Here is an 18,128-nt window from a genome sequence, read left to right on the forward strand (position 1 = left end):
TGTAATCCAATCTGGTATTTCTACTTCTCTTACTTTAGGTCTGATAGTTGCCTATCTAATCCCTCCTTTTCAAATATATGACAGGGTTCCACAAAATGAAGAATATTTATATATTTCAAGAATATTCTGTATTACAATCCACAGGTGAGACTCTACATACATTCAATTACCATTTGCAACACTGAAAACTGACAAAGTGACCACAAAAATTGGTATTAATGGCATAAATACTCACATTATAAAACCAATGGAAGATAGATTTTTAAAAAATTTGAAAAGCATTGCAAACTATTAAAAAGGACCAAAAAATCCACAACCACTCCTTCAAATTCACAAAAATCCCAAACACATTCTTCACAGCTTCTATTTAATGTCCCTAAGTCATGGAGTCAAAAAGACCCATAGCACCCTTCATATTATGTGGGTATGGTTCATGGATCACTTTCAGCATAAAAAGGTCCTGATAGAAGCCTAAGACACAAAGGCATGAGAGCTTTCAAATGTCCATACAAGGGAATTTAGACTGCAAATAAGAAGAGATTTGGAAATCCTTGAATAGAAGGATGGTCAGTGAAAATCTTTTGATTGTACAGAAGATCTGAGAAGCTGAAAAAACCGGCTGCTTTTGATACAAATAATCACCACAGATAATCACTTCTCATAAAAGTAGTAATACAGACAGGTAACCTCCTACATTGATTTTTGTTTTGGAGAAAGCAGAGCTCCTGAGAAGGATGTGTGCCCTGTGTTGTATATCCAAGCCATGGATACAAAGCTCTGCAGCGTCCCTGGTTAGACTGCGATCCCAAGTCAAGCCAACCCGTGACCCTCTGTCCAGCTGCTTGAGCTCCTGGTCCCAGCACACAGTATGGGAGACATTCCCAGTAAACAACAGCTGTCTCCTTCTGTTTTAGGTTACCACAGATTATCTTCACTGTCAGGACTAACACAATTGCTTTGTTGCCATGTCAGCCAGATCTTTATGCAGCCTATCAGTCTTTTCTGTTCCAAAGCGAGTGTAAATTATTTGAAGAAGATGAAACCGTGGAAAAACTGGAAAACTATATAAAATAATATATAAAACCGGAATAAAACTAGAAAAACTATATAAAGTAGCACAGTTCTAAAACATCCTAAAGTCTGGTTCACATTTTCAAAATTAGAAATATAGCAACACACTTATACATATATTTACTTTTTATGTACCAAAACCTGATTTTTAAAATCCATGCTTGACTTTTCCAGTGTGCTTATACCCTTATCTCAATTTTCAGTTTAGATTTTCAGCTCATTAAAAGCTCCACCCTCCCATCTTTCAATACAGGTTACAATAGGCAATCAGCTCATTCTAATTACAATTAAGTTATGTTTCATGCCTCATTTTCTGTCAAATCACTCTCACAATGCAGGTGGAATATTTCAGTTATTGTCACCTCTTATCTCATAAACATATCCTTGCTTATTTGGGTGCCAAATTAATTCTTCCTACCTCTACAATGAGATATCTTCTGGGACTAGATAGAAAGGAATTCCTAAAAAGTCCTAAGTTTCCACTTACAGAAGTCAAACAAATCACAATAAAACCTTTGTTTATCAGAGAACATTTGCTTATCAGAGAAGCATCTTTGCAAAAGGTGGCTGCCTCTGAAACCTCTTCTGATAAAGAGTTAAGTGACCTGATATTTTTAAAATTACCAAGCTTAAATTCCTTTTTATTCCTTAAATTCTTTTTAAGCATAATTCTTTTGATGAAACTCATTGTTTTAAAAAAATTCTATCAGGGCTAGAGTTTAGTGTAAAACAAATGGTGTCAGTGACAGATCCCTTTCCCCTTTGTTCCTTGGAGCTGAATGATCAAAATGTTGTGTGTAATTTACCCTCCCCTGGGACCTGCAAAGAGACAGGAAGAATAATTAGTGCTCCCTGTTATTGGTATCGTACACGTATATCTGCTAACTCTTGATCTACCATGGGACCTCACTTGTCTATCCAAGAAATATCACTGAAGGGGGTATAAATTAATTTCAGCCATTACAAATAAGATGTAAACTGTGCCTTTGAAAGCGGGCTTTAAAAAAAAAAGTATATTTTAATGTTTTTGGGCTTTTTTACTGCTTTTCTTAGAAAGGGCTGAATGACCTTACTGTGCAGCTTCATAAACAGGTACTAAGGAAGAAATGGCATATATTAGAATAAGAAAGAGCTGACAGCAAGCTGGGATGTTTTCAGACAAAATTGCTGCTGGAGAAGTTGCACTGTCAAATCATTGCTATTGCAGCTATAAACACATTATTATTAACAGCTCCCAAGCATTAGCAGCTTGCTCTGCTGAAAAACAGATCAGCTACTTCTGTGACAAACAGATCAAACTTCTACTTATCATTTTATTTTCCGAATTTTTAGCAGGTCCTCTTAAGTATTTAGACCTCATAAGCTGCAGTCATTACAGTGTTATATGTAGTTCAGACTATTCACTAAGGGAAACTTGTTTTTTGACAGTCTGAGACCACAGCTGGACAGAACAGTCTTATATAAATACAGTCATTTACAGCCATTTCATAATAAGTGCTGAAAATTAATTTTCCTGCTAAATGTAAAGGCATATGGAGGACCGGGATGTGATTTGTGACAGCCAGCATGGCTTCACCAAGGGCAAGTCCTTCCTGGTCAGTCCTTCTCTATGACTCCACCAGTGGACCAGCCATTTATATGAACTGCAAAACCTTTGACACAGTTACCCACACCATTCCACTTTCTAAACTCCAGGGAGATGGATTTGATGAGCGGACTGAGAAAACGGTTGGATAATTGCATCCAGAGGGTAGCTGGTTAATGGCTTAGTCTCAATGGACATCAGTAATAAGTGGTGTCCCCCAGAGGCCCATATTGGGACCAGTGTTACTTGATGTATTTATTAGTGACACAGATTGAGGGATTGAGTGCACCCTCAATGAATTTGTAGATGACACCAAGCTGAGTGGTGCAGTTGACACTCCTGGAGGACAAGATGCCATCCAGAGGGATCTGGATGCTGCAACTAGGTCATCCTGATGCATTCCCTTCTCAAGGCTGAACAATCAAAATTTTCTTAGCCTTTTCTTACAGAAAAGATGTTCCATCCTTCATCAGAGCAGAGGGGCATTACCCTCCCCTGCTGCCCACACTGCTTTGGATGCAGCCCAGGACACGTTTGGCTTTCTGGGCTGGGAGTGCCCGTGGCTGGGTCATGTCCAGCCTCTCACCCACCAGCACCCCCAAGTCCTTCTCACAGGGCTGCTCTCCATCTGTTCATCCCCAGCCTGTGCTGATGCCCCAACACTGACACAGCATGTGGAATTTGGTCTTATTAAACCCTCATGAGATTTCCACTGGCTCACTTCTCTTTACCTGGCAAATTCTCACATTTTTTGTGTCAAAACTTTTCACTTGAAACAGGGAACACAAGCTTCATTGTTGTTTTGTGTAACCTCTGAGGTTTTCACTATGCAATAGGATATAGTGTTAGATGAAAGGAACACCATCCTGCAGATCTAGTCATGCTGCAGACATCTAGATAATAGGTTTATTTGCATCCTTATGCTGTGAAACTTAAGAGAAAAACTTGTTAAATCAGTAAAAAACCAACCAATCAATCCCCCTCAAAAAAACCTTCAAACAAACAAACAATCCCTAAAAACAAAATCAAAACCAACAAAACACAAAGCTCCCAACCAACTAACCAAAATAAACCCACCTAAAAACCCCACCCCACAAAATCCACTAAGCATGAAAGCAGGGTGGGTATTAAAGAAAGAGTAAATAAGGGACAGATAGGAAGGAAAAAAATATTTTCATGGCATTTTGTATCGAATCTCAAAGAACAGGTAAGTACTTAAATCAGGCAAATCATTTTCAACCACCACTCTAAATAATAGATAGTCTCAAGATGACCAAACTTCTTCAGTATTTTTTATATTGTCTGGTTCAAGGTCTAAGTGAACCAAGGCAAGAGATTTTACTATCCCAGACATCTTAACTGTCTTCTATGATCTACAAACAAATCACACTTCAAAAAGACATTCAACTTTCAGGAAAGTCCAAAGTGGTAAAATTTCAAAAGGAAAAAAAAAAACATTCAAATAAACATGTAATGTTTTTTCACTGCTACAATTTAATATTTTGCCATCAGGGCTGACAAAAGAGAAAAATTACATGGGGCAAGAGGAATTGCCAAATTTTGAGAAACTCCCCAATGAATAATTTTTATTAGTTTCATAAAGGCAGTTGTACTATGCTATTTCTTTTTAGTTGTGTTCTTTGGGTTGCTCAAATTGTCATCTTTTGTTTATTTTATATCAGCATGTTTTTATGGGTAGGTAACTGCTGTGTGGATTATGGAGTGAATAAACTTTGTGAGAAAAAGGATGGCTGCATTGGAGACAAAAATATTGATAATAAAAGCCATTTTACAGCTCTGGAATTGTTCAGTTGAACTGTCAGGGCTAAGCTAGATGTGAATTAAATGTGGATAGGTTTTCTTTCTATCACTGCTAGTAAGTTCCCTGAGTGGTAATATACTACAAATATAATCTAAAATAAATTGTAATGCCAGACTATATGGGTGTGATTGAACATTACATTAGAAAAGATACTGGCAATAATTTTGAAAACTTTGCCTTATAACAGGCTACCAAGTAAAAAAAAAAAATGAACTATGAGATACCTCAATTTTGTGCTCAGCTGTGAAAATTGAAGGATTTTAACATTTGTTAAATTGAAAATTTTAACATTTGTTAAAAGCAAAGTCACCATGGCCCTTAATACATAATTAGACTTATGAACAATAGAATCATGAAATATTTTAGGCCAGAAGAAACCTCCAGGATCTTGTGTATGAACCTCCTGCTCAAAGTGGGACTAATCAAGTTAGGTCTCTTGACCAGTAGGGCACTTATCTCTACTTGATCAGTAGAGTGTTGAGTATCTCCAAGGATGGAGATTTAAAAATCTCTGTGAGCAAACTATTCCAGTATTTTCTCACCCACAGGGTAAAAAAAAGGACCAAGCAAAAAACCCCAACCCCAAACAACTTAGAAGACTCCTTAGAGTCTTCTCTAGGCAAATCAACAAACCATGTTCTCTCAGACATTGTAAACGTTCTCTAAGACACTGTTAATATGTCAGGTATTAACAAGCCCCTCACTACCTCGGTGGCTTTACAGAAAGTATTTCAAAATGTTGATATATGTTCAAATAGAGAAATAATTAGGAAAATAATTACCTCAAATGTAATTCTTTGTCTTTTCCAATTTGGATTCAATAATCTCTTATGTACTTGATGGTGTCTGAGCAGAGCAATTTAGATAAATTGGCACATGGCCTGTTTATCTTGTATTAGTTGTAGCTACAGACACCAGAAAGAAAAAAACTTTTAATAACAACTATAGCACATTTCCGTCTACAGGCACAGTATATCCATGAGTATAGTTGGATGCCTCCATTTTATGCTTAGTTATGGAATGCTGCACACAGTTCCATGATATAATTCAAACTAATGGAAGATGTGGAACAGATACAAGTTCTTCATTCACTTTTCTGGGTCACCTCGCAACAGGCTGCTACACTACTCCCCTCCACTTCCAGGGACACACAGCAGCACAAACCAATGCACCCAGGACATTGCACATCGGACCTGCAATGTCTGCTCCTTCGGAACAATGAATTACCAGATTATCCCAGAAACTTTTTTCTACCAAAACTAGGTATTGCAGATGAAATCTGCAGTCTCTGAGGTGAACTGTGCTAGCACTCAAGCTCTGGAGCAGGGGATTGCATCAAACACCATAGGGAGTTTTCCTAAACTGGCAAAAAATTCAATCTCAGTGCAGAGAGAAGTCCTTAAGTAGTGACTGCAGATATTCTGACAAGAGGCTGCTCCAACTCCATGGAGGCACAACCGGGAGTGGCAGCAGCCAGGTCCCTGCATGGATCCCTCTGCATGCACCAGAAGAAATGTGGGGAACCTAGACAGAGCTCCCACAGACTCATGCATCCACCTGGATGTCAGGCTGTGGGAACGGCCAAAGCCTGTCACTCTTATTTTATGGCACAAGGTACAACACTTGTGTGAGATGCCCCTAGCTCAGCCAGTAGACAAGCTGCTCAGCTTCATGTCAGAGCTGAGAGAGGAGGCAGAATGGCTAAGAGGCATCAGGAGAAGAGCAGATGCTCTTCTCTAGAGGAGATTGACTGGTGAAGCCAAGCTCAGCTACCCCTGAGATAAGTGCCCCAGCTGGCTGCATCGCAGGAAGGGAAGGATCCTTCACCCTCTCAATACCTTGCAGAAGGAGAGGACCCAAGAAATGGGGGGAGAATGTAATCAGATTGCTTCTTGGGGTGGCAGGTGAACCCACTCCTGGCCTACCTCCTAGCCAGCATGACCAGGGCAGCAATCCTCCTCCTGTGCTCAGCACTGGTGAGGCCACCCCTCCAGTTCCATGTGCAGTTCTGGGCCACTCACTACAAGAAGGACTCTGAGGTGCTGGAGTGTGTCCAGGGTGAAGGGTCTGGAGCACAGGTTTTATCAGGAGCAGCTGACAGAGCTGGGATCGTTTAGCTTGGAGAAAAGAAGGCTCAGGGGAGTCCTTATTGTTCTCTACAACTTACTCAAAAGGAGTAGTCAGGGAAGGTTCGGCCTCTTTTTCCAGGCAGCAAGCAAAAGGATAACAGGAAATGGCCTCAAGCTGTGACAGGTGAGGTTTGGATTTCATACAAGGAAAAACTTCTTCACTGAAAGGTTTTCAGGTATATGAACAGAAGTGGTGAAATCATCAGCCCTGGAGGTATTTTAGACATGGTGCCTAAGGACATGGACGAGTAGTGAACAGGGCAATGCTGGGTCAATTCAAACAGATGGATTTGATGATCTTAGAGGTCTTTTCAAATTGTATTGATTCCATATTTCCATAAATGAAGCTGAGAAAGGTGTATAGAATAACTTGGTCTAGGTATATTTGGTTCTTAAAATTAAATTGAGTTTGGTTGCTATTCCTACTTTAACATTTTTTTTAGTTTTGATATATCTTAAAATCATGTTTGGGCACATGATGCCCAGGCCTTTATCTTAAACAGTCAGACAAGTGTAAGTACGTAAAACATGTAAAAACAGTCATAGTAAAGTAAAATTTGCAAACAGAGATAATCATGGGTCATGAGAGCACTGCATATGTCAACACTGAATTTCCTATGCATGAAGTTATATTTTTCTAAGATTTGTTAACAGATGCAAACTCCTGATTACAATGCTATCAGAGTTTTATTATTCTGTTCTCCCTGCTTTTACTATCCAAAAATACAGACAACTATCTTCTCTTCAGCTTATAAGATTGCTAATTAATGTTTTAAGAATCAATGTCTGATAGTTTTGAAAGACTCCACAGTATATATAAATATTTACTCTTTGCTATACCTCTTTGTTCAACTGCAGGTTTTCACCAAACACAGACATATATTTATTTATCACTTAACAGATTAACAACTCTGTAATTAGCACTAGGAAGAAACCTTCCAACTCTTTGTGCTGGAGCACAGGGAGTGAAGAAGGCCCACCTAGAAAATCACAGAATCATTTGGTTGAATCAAGTGATTGTGCAGCAGGTGAATATTCCCAAAAAGTACAAAAGAATCCATACTCGTAACTTTAGCTTCCCTGAAAGTAATCACCTACTGCAAAACCAGAGAAATACTTTCAATATCAATATGAATAAATTCATCAAAGCAGCACTGTGTCCCAGACTGAGCCAAACCATTGAACAAACTCTTCACCTCATATGAGAAGAGGCACATTCATGGCTTTTTAAGGAATTTAAGTGCTAGGCTTTTTAATTATTTACAGTAGGAGCTCATTCAGTTTCAGAAAAAGCAGAAGTAACCAGGATGGCCAAAGGCAGAAGTGACCAGGATGGCCATGTCTGGGTTTTTACAGACTGTCAAGAATCCAGCAGCTATTCACAGCCAGGATGCATATCCTGTGGTAAAAAGTAGCATATTGCCATGCAATTAAAGGCTGATAATAAAAACTTGAGGTCTAGCCATAGAGATTGCTCCTGAGAATAACTACCATACATGGAGTAGAAGCAGGGAGGAAAGTTTTATGGATAGATACGCTATTGTCACAGGTAATACACCAAATGGACTATATGCAGAACAAAGTTATTGCACTGAGTGAATGCCATTATTTCCATTATTACAAAATTCTTTTAAAGAATAGACTAACTAAATGATAGAGTGGCAAACTTGTGAAATCTATGGACAGGTGTGTGTATTTGCAGTCTATTGCGGTCTACACAGTACTGCCATTTTCTAGGAAAATATGAAACAAACAAAAAAATGCATTACTCTTAAGTAGGTCCCAATCTGTCAATTAAGTGATGCCCAAAAAGTTGAGTACAATCCCTATTTCTATTCTTTTGTGTGGATGAAGAGGTTAAGAATTGCATTGGTGTGATCATCAATGAGAATTACTTTAGCAAAAAGAGAACTAAAATGTTGAGGAGGGCAAGCCATGGGAACGGGATGCACAGGTATTCACACAGTCACAGAGAAAAGATAGATCTAAGAAGAGTTCTGTACCCAAAAAACACCCTAAGCCTGAGTGTAAATGCTCATATGTACGAGGGTGATGTTTCTTACTAATATGTGAGACTATTTTTTACAGTTACAGCTTGGCAAGTTCATACTGAATGAAGTCATAAGCTGAAGGTATTTCAAAGTGTTCATCTAAGTGATGACAATGATGCAGGTATTGAAGTCTGGATAAAGACACACCTCTATGCAAGACTAGAATGTTTTAAATTATCTGCTTACAGATATTTACAAAAGTTAGCAGTTGCAAGCTCACAATCATTGATTACCCTGCACCAATCCCATTCTGTCCATGCTGCAAGTCAATGTCATAATCCTGGGTATGAACTATCAACCCAAATGGACACAAGTTGTTAAAAACTACAAATGCAAGCTTTCTACAGCTGTATCCAATAAAAATCCCACAGTGCATTAATTGAATAACAAAAAATATAATTAAATGCATAAAATTTTTGAGGTTAAACCAAACTTGGACATGCACCCAGGTAATCATAAACAAATGTACACTGGGATAAACTCATTCCCATGGCTTGGTTATTCAGACCCATGTCCCACAAGTAATGTATTTTTGCCTTTCAAAATTGCTGGCAGAGTTGGCACCTACAGAAATGAAACACAGTAACACACTGTTGTCTCGGGCAGGTTTGTACATGAAGAAACTCTGTACCTCTTTGGTCAACACCCCAGTAACAATCCTGCTGACGTGCCTATCAATATTTATCAGTGCTGTTTAATTTAGGAATATCGCTGTGTGATTTAGGAAGATTACTAGGAATTAATGCATCCAGTACCCCTGTTGAAATTAAGAAATACATTATAAGGCCATTTTCTGATGGAGTGCATAATACAGTTTTCTTAGGATTATCCAAGTTTCAGCAGATGCAGGGATTAAGAAACATTTGTTTATTTCATGACTAAAAAATAAAATTTATGCATTTCAAATAATATTAGTGAAATTTCCAAAGAATAGTAAAACAAAGCTGCTTTTAATTTTCATTTATTTGATTGCTTCAAAGTAGAGAAAAGTAAAACTTACACATTTAAATACAGTCCTAAGGAAGTCTATAACCACTCTAAGAAATAGGAGAAAACCAAACAGGCTATTACTACTCAGAGGAGAGCTCTGTAATACCTTCCTTATTAGGAATTAAATATTATGCAGAACTACACAAGAACAGATAACCTTGAACATCTGAGCACTTTTTTACTGTTTTTCACACACATAATTTTACTAGCCCTTCCTTAGAACAGCTTGTACATAATTACATTTCCACAGGTGTGGCCTGCCTGAATGATGAATGGTGTTTTTGAGCAATGTTGGGCATTAGTAGCATTAACCAAAATCTCAGGTTTATTATTATTTAGCTCTTCTTGGAAGACCAGGTGAGGGAGGAAAAACTTGTGAGTTTCAGTGAAGCAAATGCAACTAGAGAAAAAGTTTATTTTTGAAGCATTTATGCCATAGTCTTTAATGCAACACAGAACATTAGGTAGTTATGATTTTCCTGAAAAAGATGGTCAAATATTTGAAGAGTTGCTGTAGACCTACCTTCCTGCAACTGTGCCAGCTTGTAGCACATACCCTGGCGGGATGCCAGATGCCCACCAAAGCTGCTCCACCACTTCCACTCCTCTGTGGGTCAAGATTAAAAAAAAAACAAACCAAAAGTTCATGGGTTGAGATAAGGACAGGGAGAGATCTCTCAGCAATTACCATCATGGAAGGAACAGGCTTGACTTGGGGAAAATAAGCTTAATATATTAACAGAGTAGGGTAATGAGAAATACAACCTAAATCTTAAAACACTTCACCTTCCCCTTTTTACCAGGCTCAGCTTTACTCACAAATTCTCCAGCTCCTCCACACCTCCCCAGTGGTGCAGGGGAAGAGGGAATGGGAGTTGTAGTCTTTTTATCACATGTTGTTCCTGCTGCTCCTTCTTCCTCAGGGGAAGAACGCCTCACATTCTTCACCTACTTCAGCACAGAGTGTATCCCATGGGAGACAGTCTTCCATGAACTTCTCCCATGAGGGTCCTTCCCAAAGGCTGCAGTTCTTTACAAACTACTCCAACACTGGTCTGCTCCCTGTGGTGAAGTCCTTCAGGAAAAGGCTTCTCCAGGGTGAGTCCCTCATGGGGTCACAAGTCCACCAACAAACCTGCTGAAGCATGGGTTCTTCTCTCCATAGCGCCACAGGTCCTGCCAGAAGCCTTCTTCAGCATGGGCTTCCCAAGGGAAGGCCCAGACTCCTCTGGGCATCCACTGCCCTGTGGGGGTTCTCCACAAGGTGTCGGCAGATCTCTTCCAACAACTCTTTTCCAAGGTCTCTGGATTCCAACAGACAGATGGTGATGTGAAAGCAGCAGTACAACAAAGGAGCTATGATACCAAAACTCTAACACAACTAACAGAAAATGCCAGAGCTTTGAGCCAGTGACATCTGTGATGGTGTTCACTGGGGTCCCAGGATGAGGGAAGAGATGAGAATGTTGACTCCATGTTTCAGAAGGCTTGATTTATTATTTTACGATATATATTATATTAAACCATACTAAAAGAATAGAAGAAAGGATTTCATCAGAAGGCTAGCTAAGAATAGAAAAAGAATGATAACAAAGGCTTGTCTCTGACCAAGACAGTCCTGACAGCTGGACTGCGATTGGCCATTAATTAGAAACAACCACATGAGACCAATCACAGATCCACCTGTTGCATTCCACAGCAGCAGATAATCATTGTTTATATTTTGTTCCTGAGGCCTCTCAGCTTCTCAGGAGAAAAAATCCTAAGGACATGATTTTTCAGAAAATATCATGGCTACAGACATCCAATTTCCTTCTCCAGCTGTCTGAGCTGGGAACCTCCAGGTTTCTCCAGGCTGCCATGTAACCGTTTCCAATATGACAAAGACACATGTTACTGAGTTTGTGTTACACATTTTGAATGTCAAGCAGTGCTAGCTACAAGGTTTGACAGCCAATAAATACAATTTACCAAGATAAAGCTACATTTTAAGAAATATGTATTTTTTTAGAATAGGATTAAGGAGCCAGTATTCAAATGTTTCCAAAGCTAATACAGTATATTTCCATCAGAGCATACCCATATTATGTCTTTACCCAAGGTGACGCTGCTTGTGGACCTTTTCATTTTAAAACAGGTCAGCTGTTTTCAAGGACATATAAAGTTACCGAGAGTCTGGTTAAAAATGAATAGGGATATAGTTCTTCATATAAGAACAAGCACATCCATGGAAACATTCGACAAAACATACTGCAAACACTATTACAAGGGTCTAAAGGGAGATGGAAAAAATTAATGGAAGAGAAATTGGTAAGATGTTACTAAGTACACAGAAATGCATCTAGCTTAGAAAAGTGCCAAAGCCAGGAACTGTTGACAGCTGAGGAAGTTTACAAGCCCTGGCCTGTCCTGTGCCTCTGTGTATTCATTGTTCTCACCATAAAAGCAATTTTGGGACTAGTTGCCGAAGTTTTCCAGTTTCCTGCACCACACAGCGCTGCCAAGAGCGGAACAGTCTGTTCCCTGTTCTTCCTACTTCTTACACAGAACTTTGATGATGTTTTCACTTCAGTACCCTATACACAGGCAGGTGCTACATATTTCTGAGTAGGCTTCTCTACCCACTCCTCAGCCCCTGAACACAGACCAAAAAGCTTAACTTGTTAGTAGAAAGAAACAGACCCTATAGAAGGGATCTATAATATTACAGACTAGAGATACATTCAATCAGTCATAATAATTTTCACAAGAAAATTAGCATGCTCAGTTATTGAACAGTCCTGTACTGCAGAGAGTACTGTTTCAGGAGCTGAGATTTTCTGTTCTGAGCACTGTAACTATAAACAGAATCACAGAATGGTTCAGGTTAGAAGGGACCACCGTGGATCACCTGGTCTGATCTCCTTGCTCAAGGATGGTCATCCCAGAGCACTTGACAAGGGTTGTGATCAGATGGCTCTTGAAAATCTGCAATGAGGGACACTGCACCTTCTCTGGGAAATCTGTTCAATGCACAGTCACCTGCACAGTAACAAAGTTCTTCCTCAGTTCAGGTGGAACTTCTTGCGCATCAGTTTCTGTCTGTTGCCTCTTGTCCTACTGCTGGCCACCGAGAAGATGGTCCCATCCATGCTCCTGACACCCTCCCTTGAGATATTTATAGACATTGGTGAGTTCCCCTCTCAGTCATTTCTTCTCGAGGCTGAACAAGCCCAGCTCTGTCAGCCTTTCATCATTAGAGAGATGCTCCAGCCCCTTTCATCATCTAACCTATGTTAGCAAGTAAAGTTCCCAGTAGGTGGCACCAGGTCATCCTCACTCAGATCATGATAGAGAATATTCCTCAAGTGAATCAGTATCAGTTTTGAAAGAACCATTTAGACATTTGTCCTAAATTTTTAAGTCTACAAATGAAGGAGATTCAAATGCAGATCTTTAAAACATTATTGTATCTTTCAACATTCAAAGGGTTCCACACTTACAACTTGCTGTCCCTTCCTTGCTCTGTCTTGCAGTTCTGTGTTATGCACAAATCTCAAGGCACAGAATTTCTCCTGGACTGCTGGTATTATTGACAGCACTAAATAGCCCCTCATTTGAATATCTGTCAAATGTGGTGTTTGCTCTAACAGAAGGATTAGACATCAGTGAGAGAGACAGCTTCTTAGACATTATTACTTACAAATGAAACATGTATTATCTGTTAAAAAAAAAAAGAACAAAGTTTTGGCAACTTCAAATAAGACTTCAAATGCATGTATAATATCTTTCTCCACAGCTGTACTGGGTTTTGCTCAACAATGTTAATTTTCTACATAGTAGCTTGTATGGTTCTGTGTTTTGGATTGGAGCTGAAAATAGAGTGATAACATCCATGTGTTTTAGATACTGCTGAACAGTGCTCGAACAATGTAAGTCCTCTTCTGTTTCTCATGGTGCTTGGCCGGTGAGCAGGAGGGGAGTGCACAGAAGGTTGGGAAGGGACACAGCTGGACAGTGGATCCCAGCTGACCAAAACAATATTCCATGCTGTATGGCATCGTGCTCAGCATATAAAGCTGAGAGCAAAAAGGGAGAAGGGGTATGGGCACTTGGAGTTAGGGTATTTATCTTCCCAAGCAATCATTACATGTGATGAAACCCTGCTTTCCCAGAGAACATCTGCCTGCTGAAGATTTGTTTGCACATACAGTTTTTGCTTTACCTATCGAACTGTCTGTGTCTCAACCCACAAGTTTTGTCACTTTTACCCTTCCAACTCTCTCCCCACGCCACGATGGGGGACTGAGCAAGTGGCTGGCTGGTTCAGCTGCCTGCAAGGACCAACCCACAACAATAGTTCAAACACTCCTGCTGTCTAATTTTGTGGCAATTAAATGTCAAATCTTCTATTTTCTCTCTTCAAACAGATGAAGTCTGTGCTGTAGATTTTTCTAATTAAGTCTGACTACAGAGAAGCCACTCACAGACCAGTCCAGAGAAAGAAAATGACCTGGTGAGATTTCTCTATAAAGTCAGAGATCCTTGACAAATGGGTCATTTTGTCTTGCTAAGGACCTCTTTTCCGTGTGCAAGATGAACTGAAATAGTAAGCAGGAGGACATGTACTAGGTAGATATGTTTTGCTTGATAATTGCCAGACAGTCTGCATTTGAAATACTGTATAACATTAAGAATTAAGATGCAGCACCTTGATTCCATTGGGAGAATAATTGATATAAAACTCAAGAGTGATATAAATCCCAAGAAGAGCAGTAAAACCAAAGAAACACAGATGATACTTTTTGTCAGCACACCAGGAAGGAAGTGATTTTCTTCGAGAAAGGCAGTAGGACTGGGAGTGGGAATGGCTTTCTCTCACAGGTGAAGAGGCAGAAATAGCACAGAGTCTCTCTTGAAGCAGGGTTATAGACATACAGCCATCCTGATGTTTACTTATGGTCATTGAATGGAATTCAGGGCTCTTGTGGTTTTATTTTCTGTGACAGAGTAATGATTAAAGCACTTTGAAGGATTTGCATATGGCAAAGTCTTCAAGGTATGCCTCAAACGAACAAGAGCAGTGGTCTGGCTGGAGTTCAGAGGAATTGGCTGCCAGGACTGTATGTACACTGGCCATTAACTCTTCTAATTCCTCAAAATACATGACACTCTAGAGAGCTGAACATTGTTGGATAGACTTCTCATCTTTAATAGAGGTAATGGCTCTAATGGTTTTACCTCTAAGTGTACTTTTTTTCCCATATAAATGTATCAGTCCCATTCAAGCACTCAGATATAAGATATATTTAAGAATGTAACACCCCTATGTGGGGAGGAAGCACCCCTAGGGCCCTTCTTAAAAAAAGAGACTGCAAGGCCCAAATACATCAAAACTACTAATCTAAAGCAGGCAAATGATGCCTGGATGAGCAGGAATCTGATTAAAGTACTCCAATTTCCCACTTCAGTGTTTTAACCACATAAGTTTTTTTGTTCAAGAGAGAACAAGATAACAGAACAAGACACAGAGTACAAAGATGGAAAACAGTGAGGATGTCCTGAAGGCTTAGTAACAATTTTACCACATCCACTTACAGTGTACATATTTCCACCCTGGGTAGCACTGTTTCACACAGAGATAACAAAAAGAAAAACAAAGGAAATTTTAAGAAGGCAGGTAAGAGTTTCCTTTCAAGTCACCATTCAGACAGGACTGGCCAGATATGAACAACAGTGAGAAGAGTAAGAAGACATAACCACCACTTAAAGTGAGGCAGAAATATATTTGTACTGCTGACTGAAATAATTCTGAAATAGGAAGCCCATAGCTTATGTCCCTAGGGTAGTTTTCCTAAAGCCTCAAGCCTGTTTCCTTTTGCATGATGAGTATCAGCTCCTGAAGTACATGGGCAACATCTAGTGTTAGCTGAGGCATACTGCACATTCGGGCACCTGCTGAACGGCTGAACATCTGGATTACGGAAAATCAATGACTGTGCAAGAGTTCCCTTGAAAACTCTTGGTCGGGTCAAGAGGATGCATCCCAGAGATGAGACAGGTATTACCACAAAAGGCACACATCATGTATTTTCTTCCCTTTTCTCAATGCCTGACTGCTGTCTGTTCTGTTGGTGTCCATTTTAAACTTACTAATAAAGAGTTTGGACCTTGAGAAAGCAGGTTAAAGGTACAGTATCAATCCAGAAGTGATGTGTTTCAGACAAACAAGTTTCTAATCCACAGGGTATCCCTGTATCTGCTCTGAAAGTCATCTAGCAGCAATGCTTCCTGCAAGCTATAGACCATTCACAAGCCACAAGTAAGCTAAAAATAAAAATATGTTGTCATTTGCTTCCACTGGGCTCAGTGCAAGGTGCCAGTAGCTACTGCTGCATCATAAGGTCAGGCAAGCTATTAGATCCAGATGTCATGCTAGCCCTTTAACTGCATCACCTACAGTTTTTCTTTCCATGCTGGACTGTCAAAGACAGGAATATAGTTATGTTTCTTGGGTTTAGCAAAGTAGAACTGGTTTCAGCAAAGGAAGCTTTCAGGTGACTTTGATACTCTTTTTGTCCTGGCCTGTACTATTCCTGACTCAAATCCAGGTGGCAAACAATAAAATTCTGTCTTTTTGTCATTCTACTGGGAAAATATGTTGTGCTGTAGGTATGTGAAGGTAAGATCATCTGTCCAATTTAGCTTAATCAAGGACCTATTCAGTGCAAAAGGGAAAATAAATGAGAGGGGAAGTGATAAGGAAGAACACAAAAAGACAAACCTGATAGACAACAGATAAGACAGATGATGCCAAGGATTAAAATTTCTAGTTACTAATTGATGGATGACTGAAAGAAACTCGCAGGCCCAGCTTTACAGACAGCCACCTTCATTAGTGATAAGAAAAGGGGAAAAAAGAGGATTGTGAGGATTTGAGTTGTTCAAGGGGAGAGGTGTGTAGTGACTAAGTCACAAGAATGTTTAGTGAAAGGGGATTAGGGAGAAACAAGAAAAGGGAGTAGACAAGAAATGGTATAAAATAGCCTGGTTTGCTGGTCACTGCACTTGTCTGAACACGCCCTGTGCCTGATCAATAAAGTTTCTCCTATCCTTTTTATTAAATCTTTCCTTAAATACAGTGGGTGGTGGTGCTGGCCACCAGCCACCGTGACAAGAACAGTGGGCATCCTGAAAAACAGAAACTGTGTGGGAGAACAAAGCAGGTGAGGGGCTCAGCTCCAGCAGCTGGACTGAGACCTCAAGTCACAGGCACTCATGCACGGCACCATTTGCCGTGGGGCAGAAGAGGGGCCGTACCTTCTGCCATCCCACTGCGGGCAGGGGTGGGGTGCACTTCACTGGCAAACCTCAAGTTGCACCTGTCAGTGAGCAGAAGGTGCTGGGTCTGAGCAGAGGTACCAAGTAGGGAGAGGAGCAGCGCTGGTACCTGAGGGGACCTGTGAGATGAGCGTGTGAGTTCTGGATCTGTTAACTGTATGAAATGGTGAGCAGGAGACTTGTGAAGCATGGAAAAGGATTCAGGATCCAGGTGGGAGTGGTGGATAGACAGAGGGGTGGGCCGTGCCAGTACAAGCTGATTGTGTGCAGCAAGGCAGAGGTGCTACAGAGACCTCTAGTGTATTATGGTTTACCACATACAGAAGAGACACAAACACCTCCAGTTGTACAGCACACTTACTCTGCATTTAAAAAAAAAAAAAAATCAGAACTGAAGCATTAAGAAATGCAGCTGGCAAATTGCAAACATGAAGAACTTTTAAGACAAATTTGAGTTTTAATGAAAATAAAGTGCAAGAAATTCCATGTAAAGCTTGAACACATTAGTAAAGAAAGCAGACTAGACAAAGGAGATAAATTCAGTAAAGCACTGGGCATCTGAAGAATATTCAGCTTCTTTTTAGCAGCTGTCACTGAAATTTTGGAAAGGGTTTTTTGGCCAATTTACAGGCTGTAAACCAACCTCTGTACTGTACTTCACCATTGACATCCTAATTCCTAGGCAATTTATTGTGTACTCATTCACAATGGTACACCTAAACACTTCATGGATCATTAGTTTCCATTCCTGCTGACTAGGTGATGAACTGTGAGAACTATTTGCCAGCTCTTCTGCAAACTGCTCTACTTGCCTAATTTCCTTTATAGCCAGTCAGTTCTTGGGCTTGAAAAAAAAAAGACGTTTTCAGAATTCCGAAACCTGATTTTCCTCAAATATGAGTCTGACCATGGAAAACAACTGCACCATTACAGCTTTACCTCCCAAGCAGACAATGGACAAGTATACCCACAATAATAAATAAATAAACAAACAGTGCAGTTAATTCTGCTGAGTGTAGTACTTTCAGTGTGTGTAAGCTTCCACACATCCAGGCACATTTAGGCATCAAGTCTGAAAAAGTTTGAACAAATTTGAAGAGGCTCTTCTGCCAGCCCATGATCCTTTGGCATAATATGAATGCATCCCAGGCAATGTTTGG

Source organism: Haemorhous mexicanus, chromosome Z, assembly GCF_027477595.1.
Source record: "Haemorhous mexicanus isolate bHaeMex1 chromosome Z, bHaeMex1.pri, whole genome shotgun sequence".
NCBI lineage: Eukaryota > Metazoa > Chordata > Aves > Passeriformes > Fringillidae > Haemorhous > Haemorhous mexicanus.